At 44.2% G+C, this 10570-nt stretch overlaps 1 protein-coding gene across 2 annotated transcripts in view; it reads left to right on the top strand.

Moving 5' to 3' along the window:
• Positions 1 to 10570, top strand: part of slc7a7 (solute carrier family 7 member 7) — an 83040-nt gene that overhangs the window by 55209 nt on the left and 17261 nt on the right. The window lies entirely within an intron of this gene.

Genomic DNA, 10570 nt, shown 5'->3' with positions numbered 1-10570 from the left:
GGCTTAGCCCAGCCCAGAAAGCTTTCATTTATTCTGTGTAGCCTGTAGTAGCCTAAAGTCTTCTCAAATGTGCAATATGGCACATTTTCACCTCAATGATAAATTAGCTTAATTAATTAGAATTCAGTTTTAAAAAAGTGATTGAGGACAAATTTGATAGGGGGTTCAGGGATCTCCCCCAGAAGATTTTGAGCATTGAACACTTAATTTCCTGAATTCTGGAGACATTTTCTGCACCTTTGGTGGAAATGTCTTTATTTTTTATAAAGGGATAAACACAATCCCTTTATAATGTATTATATTATATTAGGTGGCTGGTGACAATTCAGAATATAAAAATATAATAGAATGTAATGCAGTAATCAGTAGCTTATTCTTGTTTTTAGCTTAAGTTACTTTTTTAAATATAGAGATTTATTCAATATTTACACTGCAATGCAGGTTTATTGTGCAAATAAACCTTTCTCATAACATTTTTATTTGTTAATTAACATTTCTTGGTGCAAGCTATTTTTCAGAAAATTTTTAATGCTTTCAAAAACTGGTGGCTACATGTCCCCAGCGTCCCCAGTGTAAATGACACTCCCTCCCTACAGGTTGAGCTACTCCATGCTTACCAACCACTTCACCTCTACTCTCCTATTGCTCTCTCTCTGCTGTCCCTCTGCCCTGTCACTTTGTCACTCTGTTTTGCCTCCTTTACTCCTTCAAATGCCTGTGCCTGCACTACGCAGGGTAGGCTACTGCAGCTGATGTTGAAGCTACTGCAGCCCGGGTAGCAAACACAGCTTCTTTAGGGGGAATAAAGCATCCTGGAGACCATAAAACCGTAGTGTCTCACAGCGAGGGGGACAGAGACAGCAGGACACAGAGCAACAGGTGTCTGTGTCGCGGTCAGGTGTCATGATATTCTCTCACTACTTTGCTCATCTGGACTAACATACCAGATAAAATGAAGAAATTCTCAAACACTATCACATCTAGTGCATCAAGTATGACCACTGACAGATACCAGGACAATGTAAGCCTCACTGTTTCTGCACCACAGTCCATTATAAACCACATAATACATGAAGTTTACAAAGGCATTGGCTGGTGAGGATCAAGGCTCCTCTCGCTTTGACAAGCATGCAAATCTTGCCAAAATGTCTTATTTAATTTTTTGAAATACAACAGAATCACAAAGTAGTACTTACAGCCATAATTTCAGCTTGTGGTAAAACGGTGCAACGTTTTAATGGGCATTTAGCATGTGAAAGTACAAATTACATATTTGTGAGCACAGTGGGAAGTAATATCCAATAAAAATTTTTTAATGCAAATTTGGAAAGTATTTATTATTGGTCACTTGTTATATATCACCATTAGCAGTAAAAAGAAATACATGTTTTCCACCAGGGCAGTAAAATGTGAAGTTTAATTGCTGATCTGAACTTCCCTGCTGTTACTGTTTCATTACCATTAATATTCATCAGCTGTTTGTCTCCGGAAGGTAACGGCACATTTCTGTCCACGTAACAAAGCCATAACAGAGCGCTGGAGAATAACTACATGAAGTTACAATCCAACAACATATTTTTTCTACCAGCGCAGTAAAAGTTTAGCTGGCTGATCTGAGCTCTGATGCTGGAAGCTGATTGTCTCATGAAGGTAACATACAAAGCCAAAAACAGAGCGCTGGAGAGAGAGAGAGTAACTACATGAAATGAATCCAACTAACATAACACCACAAGCCAAAGCACAGCACTGGAGAATAAACCAATCCAATTAACAATAAATGTTTTTCTACCAGTCAGTAAATGTTTAGCTGTCTGATGCTTCCGTGCTCTAAGCTAACGTTATGGTTTTATTAACATTACTGATCAGCTGATTGTCTCGCTAATGTAACCGTAACCAGCAAAGCCAGGCTGGAGAATAAGGCGACATGAAATTAATCCATATTTCACACACTGACAGGGGAAACGTCATGTATTTGTGATGGCCAGCTTCTACCTAAAGCTGAACAACAGTTAAACCTAAAACAACAGTTTTCATTTGCATCGCTACAGTCTGACAAACAAAGTTAATTACCAGCAGAAAACAGACAACTTCAGCACCGCTTTGAAAACATCTGTCCCACATTAACGTTATAGCCTTCCATCTGGGAAAATCTATAAAATCCGTGATTTCTGCCGTCAGCTGTCAGTCCCGACTCGTCTGGCTGTCAGCTCTCGTGTTAAGTATCACGTGTGTGCTCCTTCATTTGTCCAAATGTCACTTCTCTTCTTACTTCTAATAAACCAGAAGACTACTCAGAGACTGTTTATTACCATTATTATTAGTCCCTCTTCTTCTTCTTTCGCGCTCTGTGGCGCTGTTTGTTCGTTGACGGCTACGGTAGAAACATGACAACAAAATAGAGCGACCTCCACAGCAGGGGGTGCCCGCGGTTATGTAGATATAAATGTCTCGTTCTAAGGTACTAAAAACATAATGGTTCATTATGTAAGGTCTTTATACACCACTGAAAACATAGTTGTGGATCTTATATTGCATTTCTGTTAATAGAGCATCAGAAATATTACACACTGAACCTTTAAATTTTTTGATTACAATTTTGCTAAGGACAATTCAGTCGCTGACAAGCCCTGAAGCTGTGAGCAATGCTCTCTCTCTCTCTCTCTCTCTCCCTCTCTCTCTCTCTAAACCCAATCAGGCTGAGTAACAGTGGGGGGTCACATTAGGTGAACTTTAAACAAAATGTAACAATATAATAATAATAATTGCGAGTAGCCTCCTCTCTTTGAAGACCTGCGAGAAAGGCTGCGTCATAAAGATTATTGCATAGGCTATTAACATGGAAAATAATTTTGTTGAGTTACATTCGGGGCTACAGTCAAAACAACAACAACAACCTCATTTATAAACGGTGCGTACGTACAAAACAGGGCTGGAAACGTACGCCACTTCCCAAGCAAAGGCTGTGATCTATAAAAAACAAACTTGACGGGAAAATGTGCCTCCCGTAAGTAAACTCTGAACCATGCATACGCACATAAAGAGGAGAAATGAGAAATTTGACTCACATGGCAGAAGGATGAAGCTGAGTGGAGACAGGAGGATTTTGCAGACCACAAGAGGTATATTTTTATGCTTAGCTACTCAAGCACTAACTAAAAATTTTATTAAGCAAATACACTTTTTGTATCAACAACACATCAAATTGTATCATCACAACCAGGCTGGCTGGTGGTGCAGTTAGTTAGTAATCAGTCTATGGAGCAGCACCTCCATCCCAATCGTGGGTTGGAATCCTGCAGCTGGCGCCAGTGTTAACTGGGTTCAGCTTTAAACACCTGTAGCCTATGGTGTTTGAACATAATGATAACAAACTAAATATGGTGACCCATGGTCTTATTCTGAAAAAAAAAAATGTCTCCTTAGCACCAATAGAAGGCATGTTTTGCTCTGTGACGGCTACTCCGCTGTTGAAGAATAAAATAAACAAACAGCCAAAGAATTGTGCTGTGAAAAACTTAATAGGGTAATAACTTAATAGCTTTGATGGCGCAATGGATAAGATGCCTGCCTTTGGTGTGAGAGACCCAGGTTCAATCCTCCACTGTGACCCATCTGCCATTGAACAAGACATGTATAGCAACTGTAAGTTGCTCTGGATGAAAGTGTCAGCTCAATGCCATCACAGAGAATATGTTTATAAGCAAAACATGCCTTCTGTTGGTGCTTTGGAGCCATTTTTATGTCAGAATAACACATGATTGACAAAGACAACTTGAAAGCCTTCCCTTCACAGTGTATCTGAGTAGTCCGGTGGTGGAGGTCTTGCTATTGCTCTGGATTCAGAGATTGATGGATAAAACCCTGCTCACAGCATGTTAACGAAAACGGGGTCAAACTTAACACATATGTTTGCTGAACAAGTGTGCAGCACATTATTGAGTCTCTTATCTGATGGAGACATTGCACCAACAGCGGTAGCAATCGCAAAAAATAGCTGAAATAGCTAGCAGCTCTCACAAGGTGACCTCATCTGGTCACCTTGTGATCCTTGCCGCAAAACGTAGGCTATAGTAATAGTTGATGCCAATCCAACTGCTTACTTCACCTACTTACTTACTATTATTAATATTACAGTTAAGTTTAGAACAACATTCCATGATGGTTTAAGCTGCTTTTTTAATATGAATTACCACTATAACAGTGTGACAGGTGAGTTTAGGCTTAAAGGGTTCACAACTTTTCAACTCTGTCTTTTAAACACTTAGTACTGTGCCCATATGTAACGTTACTATGCGCATCAGATTTTGTTTGCTCCTTCCTCCTATTCTCACTGCCAGTGAAGAGATTCCTTGCTTCCCCACTCACACCCACGTATGCCATGTTGCACCCCTCCATGTGACATAATGAATTTTCGAATAAAAAGGAAAAAAATGATTTTGTTTTGTATTTGTTTACATATGTGAATATTTTTTCAAGACAGACTTGAAAAAATGTGAACCTGTCTAATCTTGACTAAATCTTGTCTGTGGGTAAAAAGGTGCTGTTTATTGTTGGGCCAAATAAGATTTTGGTATTGAAGGGGCAAAAGTACATATGTGTGAATTCATATCACTTCATATACATATTCATTTTATCTTGTGTACTACAATTTTAGTTAAAAACTATTGGAATTCTCTCCCATTGTCTTCTTGACATTTTATATTCAGGAAGGCTTTTTAAATATAACTCATTACTATTTTCTTTGAGATTTTGAGTTTTGTTATGTATTATTATTAATATTATTACTATTACTCTGATGAGGTTATACAGCTGTTAAAACAAGTTAAGGGGGCCACACACACACACATTCAAACAAATTGAGTATCATTTAAGATTAGTTTGAACTTGATTTTAAAGTGCAGCAATTCACCCTGGCAGTGCTTTTCTGTTTCAAACTATTTGCACAAGAAATGGAAATAAATGGAGACGATTTTAAAAAACGACATTCACCACGCATCTACCAGAGAAGCTACTGGTCAACGTGAGAGCTAATGTAAATCCAAACTCAAATTCAGGATACCTAACGGTGCAATATAACACTTGGCATTAATATTGGGACTTGAAAGTTTCAAATTCCAGAAAGTGACTTGCTTCCTTCAATCATCCACAGTCAAAATCCAAAAACAAGGAACAAAGTACAATCAAAAGGTAAGATCCAAAAACACAGAGAACAGAGCACAGAAAAACACTCAGCTAAGACGCAAGGACGTGACCAAGACTGAAGAAACAAGCAGTTATATATACACACACACAGGGACTAACGAGCGGGAGCAACACAGGTGAGGGGGATCAGGACTAATGAGACACAGGCAGGCAGAGAGACAGCAGGAGAAAACAGACACCAATAAGGCCATAGGGAAACTAATAATAACCAGGAAGAAACAGAATAATATAAATAACTGATCCAGAACATCAGCAGACAGATCACAAATATACCAATAAACTACAACCAACAGGGAAAACAGACTGAACTAAGATTAAAAGGAACACAGAGCAAACATGGACGAAATAATACAGAAGTACACAGACTACGAGTAGGCACTATGACACTAATTAAAATGCATCTCACAGGGCACGAGGAGCAGGAGTCAGGTGGACCACCAATGGAGCTGGTGTAGGTCGGAACATGATGAGGGACCAGGACCAGGAGACGATCGCACCACCGACGGGGCACGAGGAGCAGGGGTCAGCTGGACCACCGGCGGAACTGATCCTGGTCGTCCGACGGGGCACGAGGAGCAGGGGTTGGCCGGACCACCGACGGAGACCTTGGAGCAGGAGTCAGGTGGACCACCAACAGAGCTGGCGTAGGTAGGACCACCGATGAGGGACCAGGAACAGGGGTCGGCTGGACTACCGGCGGAATTGATACTGGTCGGACCACCGACGGGGCACGAGCAGCAGGGGTCGGGTGGACCACCGGCAGAACTGATACTGGTTGGACCACTGACGGGTAACTGGTCAAAACAGAAACCACCCCAGGGGTACCGGGCAAAACAGTCTCTTGCGGGTTGGCTAACTGTGGTGTAATTGGGCTGGGTCGTGGAGACTTGGGACCAAGGATGAGGGTGTTGATGTTGACTTGAACCGTAATGGCCACGTCTCCTCCTATGACCACCACGGAACCCAGAGAAGATGGCCAGGCGAGTCCCCTCAAATGGATATTGGTGGTCAGGGTTGTTTGCTGGCCAGGAGGCAGGCTGACCAGCAGGTGAATCTCTCTGCCCAGGGGAGTCAAGTGTAGGGTCAGGCGGGCAGGTGGAAAACAGGCTGGTGGGAGGCTAGTCAGAACCGGGAGGTGGCAAGCCGCTGAGGCCCTAGTAGGCCGGGAAACAGACTGGAAGCTAGCAGCTGGGGAGCTAGTTGGCTGACTGCTAGCATGCTGGCTAGCAGGCTGGGAATCAGAAGGGACAGGCAGGGGACTAGTGGCGCTAGCAGGCCGAGGATCAGGCCGAGGGACAGGCTGGGGACTAGCGGCGCTAGCAGGCCGAGGAACGGGTTGGGGGCTAGCAGCTCTAGCAGGCTGGGAAACAGGCGGGATGCTAGCAACTCTAGCGGGCCGGGGAACAGGCTGGGTGCTAGCAGCTCTAGCAGGCCGGGGGATAGCAGCTCTAGCGGGCCGGGGAACAGGCTGGGTGCTAGCAGCTCTAGCAGGCTGGGGGCTAGCAGCTCTAGCGGGCCGGGGAACAGGCTGGAACATGCTGAGGGACTCCATAGGTAGAGGGGCTAAGGCGTGGAGGAACTGGCATCCCAAAATCCCTCAAACGAGGTGCAGCCACCAACAAATGTCGAGCCCTGGCACAAATAACTTCCTTAAGGCCGTTGCTGTTAGGTCCCTTCCACAAGACTTTAAGATCCACTAATTCCAAAAACATGTTCTCAAAGTCCATGGGGTCGGTGGGGGGAGGTGAGGGTGAGCATGCTGGGTCCATGTTGGCTTGATCGTTCTGTTGTGAGTCAGGACAGAATGGACCCAAACGCAACGCTCAGGATTAAACAGGTTTCATTAAGGGAGAAAAAGGGGTTGAGGGAGTGGAGGTGAGAGAGAGGTGGATGCCGGGGGAACACGGGCATGGGGGACCGAGGAGCAAGTAAGGCAGAGTAGGCTGAGGCAAGGGAGCCGAAGGGAACAGAGAACCGAGGAGGAGAGGAGACCTGGGGGAACTGACTGGAGCGATGGGCGAAGGAGTGTGGTGGCAGGCAGAATGGTGAGGAGCAAGGGGGGAGCCCAGAGGATGCCGTGGAAGACACCTGAGGGAGAAGGCAGGTAGGCGAGCCCAGCTGACACGTCGGTGGACGGAGGTGAGTAAACCTGAGGAAAGGCAGAATGACAGGGTTAATCACTGGGAAAACAGAGAACAGGGAACAGAGATGTTGCAGGAAACACAGAGGCTTGAGTAAAGCTGCAGCACCAGGTCAGGAGCAACAACGATCAAGCAGAGATTGTGTGGAGAACCGGAAAAACCACAACAGCGTGGTTTTTCCTGGCTCCTGCACTGTGCCTCCACACACCTGCACCTCAATCAACCGCCTGTTATCTACCCCGGTCCAGCACGCCAGTATTCACCAGATTGTCTGCGTATCTTCCATGGTAAACATCTTGGCATGCTCCCATAGTGATTTAGTGTTTTGATTTTCCCCTCACTCATGCTAATCTTTATTTGTTCTCCCTCGCTCCCACAGAACCACTCGAACCTGCCTGCCAGCCGCCTGCCTGCCCACCTGCTTCACTCTCACAGCTTCAGCTCAACCACCTCGCTTGGTTTTCCCTATCTGGACCTGGATCACTCCCTCGCCCCCAACTGATTCATCAAAATACTCCTTTTGACTAGTGAACTGTTGTCTGGCTCTGTCGTGCTTTTGGGTCCAGCTCTCTCGTACACACACATAACAGCACCTGGGTCATCATGTCTTGCATTTATGTGTCCCCCTCCACCACTGTCACTACTCAGGAGGGATCCTGCTGCAGATCGGTTATAAGGGGGTGCAGCTCCGGTGTATGAAGGTATTTTTGTGTCTTTTTAATGCAAGCAAAACAAATGTTTTGAGAGCATATTTGTTGCACTGCAATCAAAAATCAAGTTTGTAATAAAAAATAAATAGGCCTTTTTTGTGTCCCAAAAAGTTTTAATTGCTAATATGTCCTCTTTGATTTCAAGTCAAAAAGTTTCCCTTTCGAGTCCATTTTTACAGAGTCAAAAATGGTCAAAATAAGAGATTCTATTGGTATACCCAGCTTCCACGTAGCCACCTGATATCACCAAAACTCGCCACGTGGCACACAGTGCCAGCTGCTGTGTGCCACGCGCCGAGTTTGAGTGACCATATGTAGTGGGGCTCTCTTCCAAACTCCTCAGAAATTGGGAAAAACACAGGCGTAGTCGAAAAATAGTGATGTGATTTTTGTTATGCCGGCCTCCAAAAATGAAAAAAACTTGCATAAAGAAAACAAAACTAAAAACAATTTGAAAAAATAAATAACTTACTCAATAATAAAGTTACACACAATAACTGTATTTCTCTCTCCCCCACTAAACTGTCAGCGTTCCCAGACGGTTATGTGGAAGCCGTGTTTGTAATCGCTCATATTGAGCGGTGTGGGTGTCAGCTCAGGCGGATGGCATTAAAATGGCGTGGCAGGATCAGTGGGTTATTTTCTTTTTGTTATCAGGGTTACTCCTTAGTTGGTGGACAACATCCATGTCCCGTAGATGCCAGGGACATAACAAATTTGGGGACTCGTCCAGCTGGAAAATCATGGCTGGTTAACTTTTCAAGTATAAACATAATGCAAACTTTGTGTATCGTTGTTTATTTGATGATTGATTTTGCTCCATGGGTTACCTTCACATGTAACTACTTCCTCAGTTAAGGCAGGATAGTGTCCAGCTGGGCTGTGGCAGTCCTTCCTTCGGACACTGATTAATTATTTTGTCTTAGTTATTTCTGGGGTCAGTCCTGGGTGGAGTCTGCGTGCTCCAACAGAGGCTGGTGTTTCAGGGTTTTGACCTCCAATGTGTCCCTGTAAGTTGACTTGAGCCTGGCCCGGCTCTGAAGATAGGTAGGTGAGTTTGGGTTAGTTAGGTTCTGAGGAAGGTGTTTTTTGCGCGGCAAGGCTGTTTGCCTGTTGCAGGAGTGTTACATTCATCATCAAACTTATGGTGTACCTGTGTCCGCTTCACTTTGTAAAGCTTTTGAGCAGGTAGCAGCTGTGTTGCAGTGGCCAGAGGAAGTGTGGGCGATTGTGTTGCATTGCAGGTTATCTGGCAGGGTTCAGGAGGCATGCTCGGCTTTGTCTATGGAGGATGGCCTGGGTTATGAGAAGTTCACTACTTTACGAGCATATGAGTTGGTATCTCATTCAAAAAAGTAATTTTTGTTTAATTGTCTGATTTTTGTCCTCGTTTATGGTTAATTGGTACACTGAGGAAGGTGGTAATATATTTATAATTGAAAATAAGCTGCATAGACAGGCTGCAAATTACCCGTCTATAGAAAAAGAATTCCTGGTCTGGGGCGATATTACGATATTTGATCGTGAACGATTAAAATGTCTCCACGATCTGCCTTTTCAGAGAGATCGTTACTATCGTGCTACAGTGCACAATCTATCAGTTTTAGTTCTATGGCTCATACACACAGCTGACAGCTGCTCTGTCTACATCGCAAGTCAGCTGCCTTGCTGCCTGCATCCTCCGCTGTCTACAAATGCAACACTGTAACTGTTGGGCGTCCTACAGTTAACATTAAAGTGCCACGTGCCTGCTCTGCATCAACTCTCTGAGATTTACAGAGGTTGCTGATGATCAGAAAGTGTTACTTGTTGCGAAAGTAACCTCTAACCGTGACTAATTAGCTTAGTAAGCCTAGTGGTCATCTGAATTAGCCCCGAGTGGCAGCTCGGATCACCAGGGTGTATTGTTTTTAACGTTACACTTCTACAAAAGCACTGGAGGTTTTCTGGCCAGGATAATGTCTGAGAGCAGTGCCCCAGAACTCCCCAGAGCTGAGCGAGCGGCCAAGGAAACTGCGCTCAGCAGCATGAATGGGACCAAACTCAGAGACCAACAGGGAATACAGCACCAAGGTGATTTACAGAGTTTGTTGATGGACATATACATTTACTTTTTGCTAAACTGCTAACTGTACCTGTCTGTATCTGTAGCTAGTGCTGCTAGCTGTCCTTTATTAATGTTAGCTGATTCAGCCCCGGGGTGCAAAGAGTCAAACCCGGCTAGAAACCACCTCGGTCCTGTATTCCCTATCGTCAAAATTGCCCTCTGTCAGTCTTGGAGGCTGTGTTCGGTCTGGGTCTGGCGAGATAAGTTTGTGCCAGTTAAGGGCAGGTCTTTTGTTTCTAATTGTTTTGTATTTTGTCAGTAAAGAAGCTCATGAAGTCGTAACTACTGAGAGCTATGGGAATACTTGGCTCAATAGAGCTGTGACTCTCTGTCAGCCTGGCTACAGTGCTGAAAAGAAACCTGGGGTTGTTCCTATTTTCTTCTATTAATGACGAGTAGTACGCTGCTCT

This window comes from Micropterus dolomieu, linkage group LG12 (genome assembly GCF_021292245.1).
Source record: "Micropterus dolomieu isolate WLL.071019.BEF.003 ecotype Adirondacks linkage group LG12, ASM2129224v1, whole genome shotgun sequence".
In the NCBI taxonomy this organism is placed as follows: Eukaryota; Metazoa; Chordata; class Actinopteri; order Centrarchiformes; family Centrarchidae; genus Micropterus; species Micropterus dolomieu.
The sequence above is the reverse complement of the archived record's forward strand: the minus strand, read 5'-3'. Positions and strand labels throughout refer to the sequence as shown.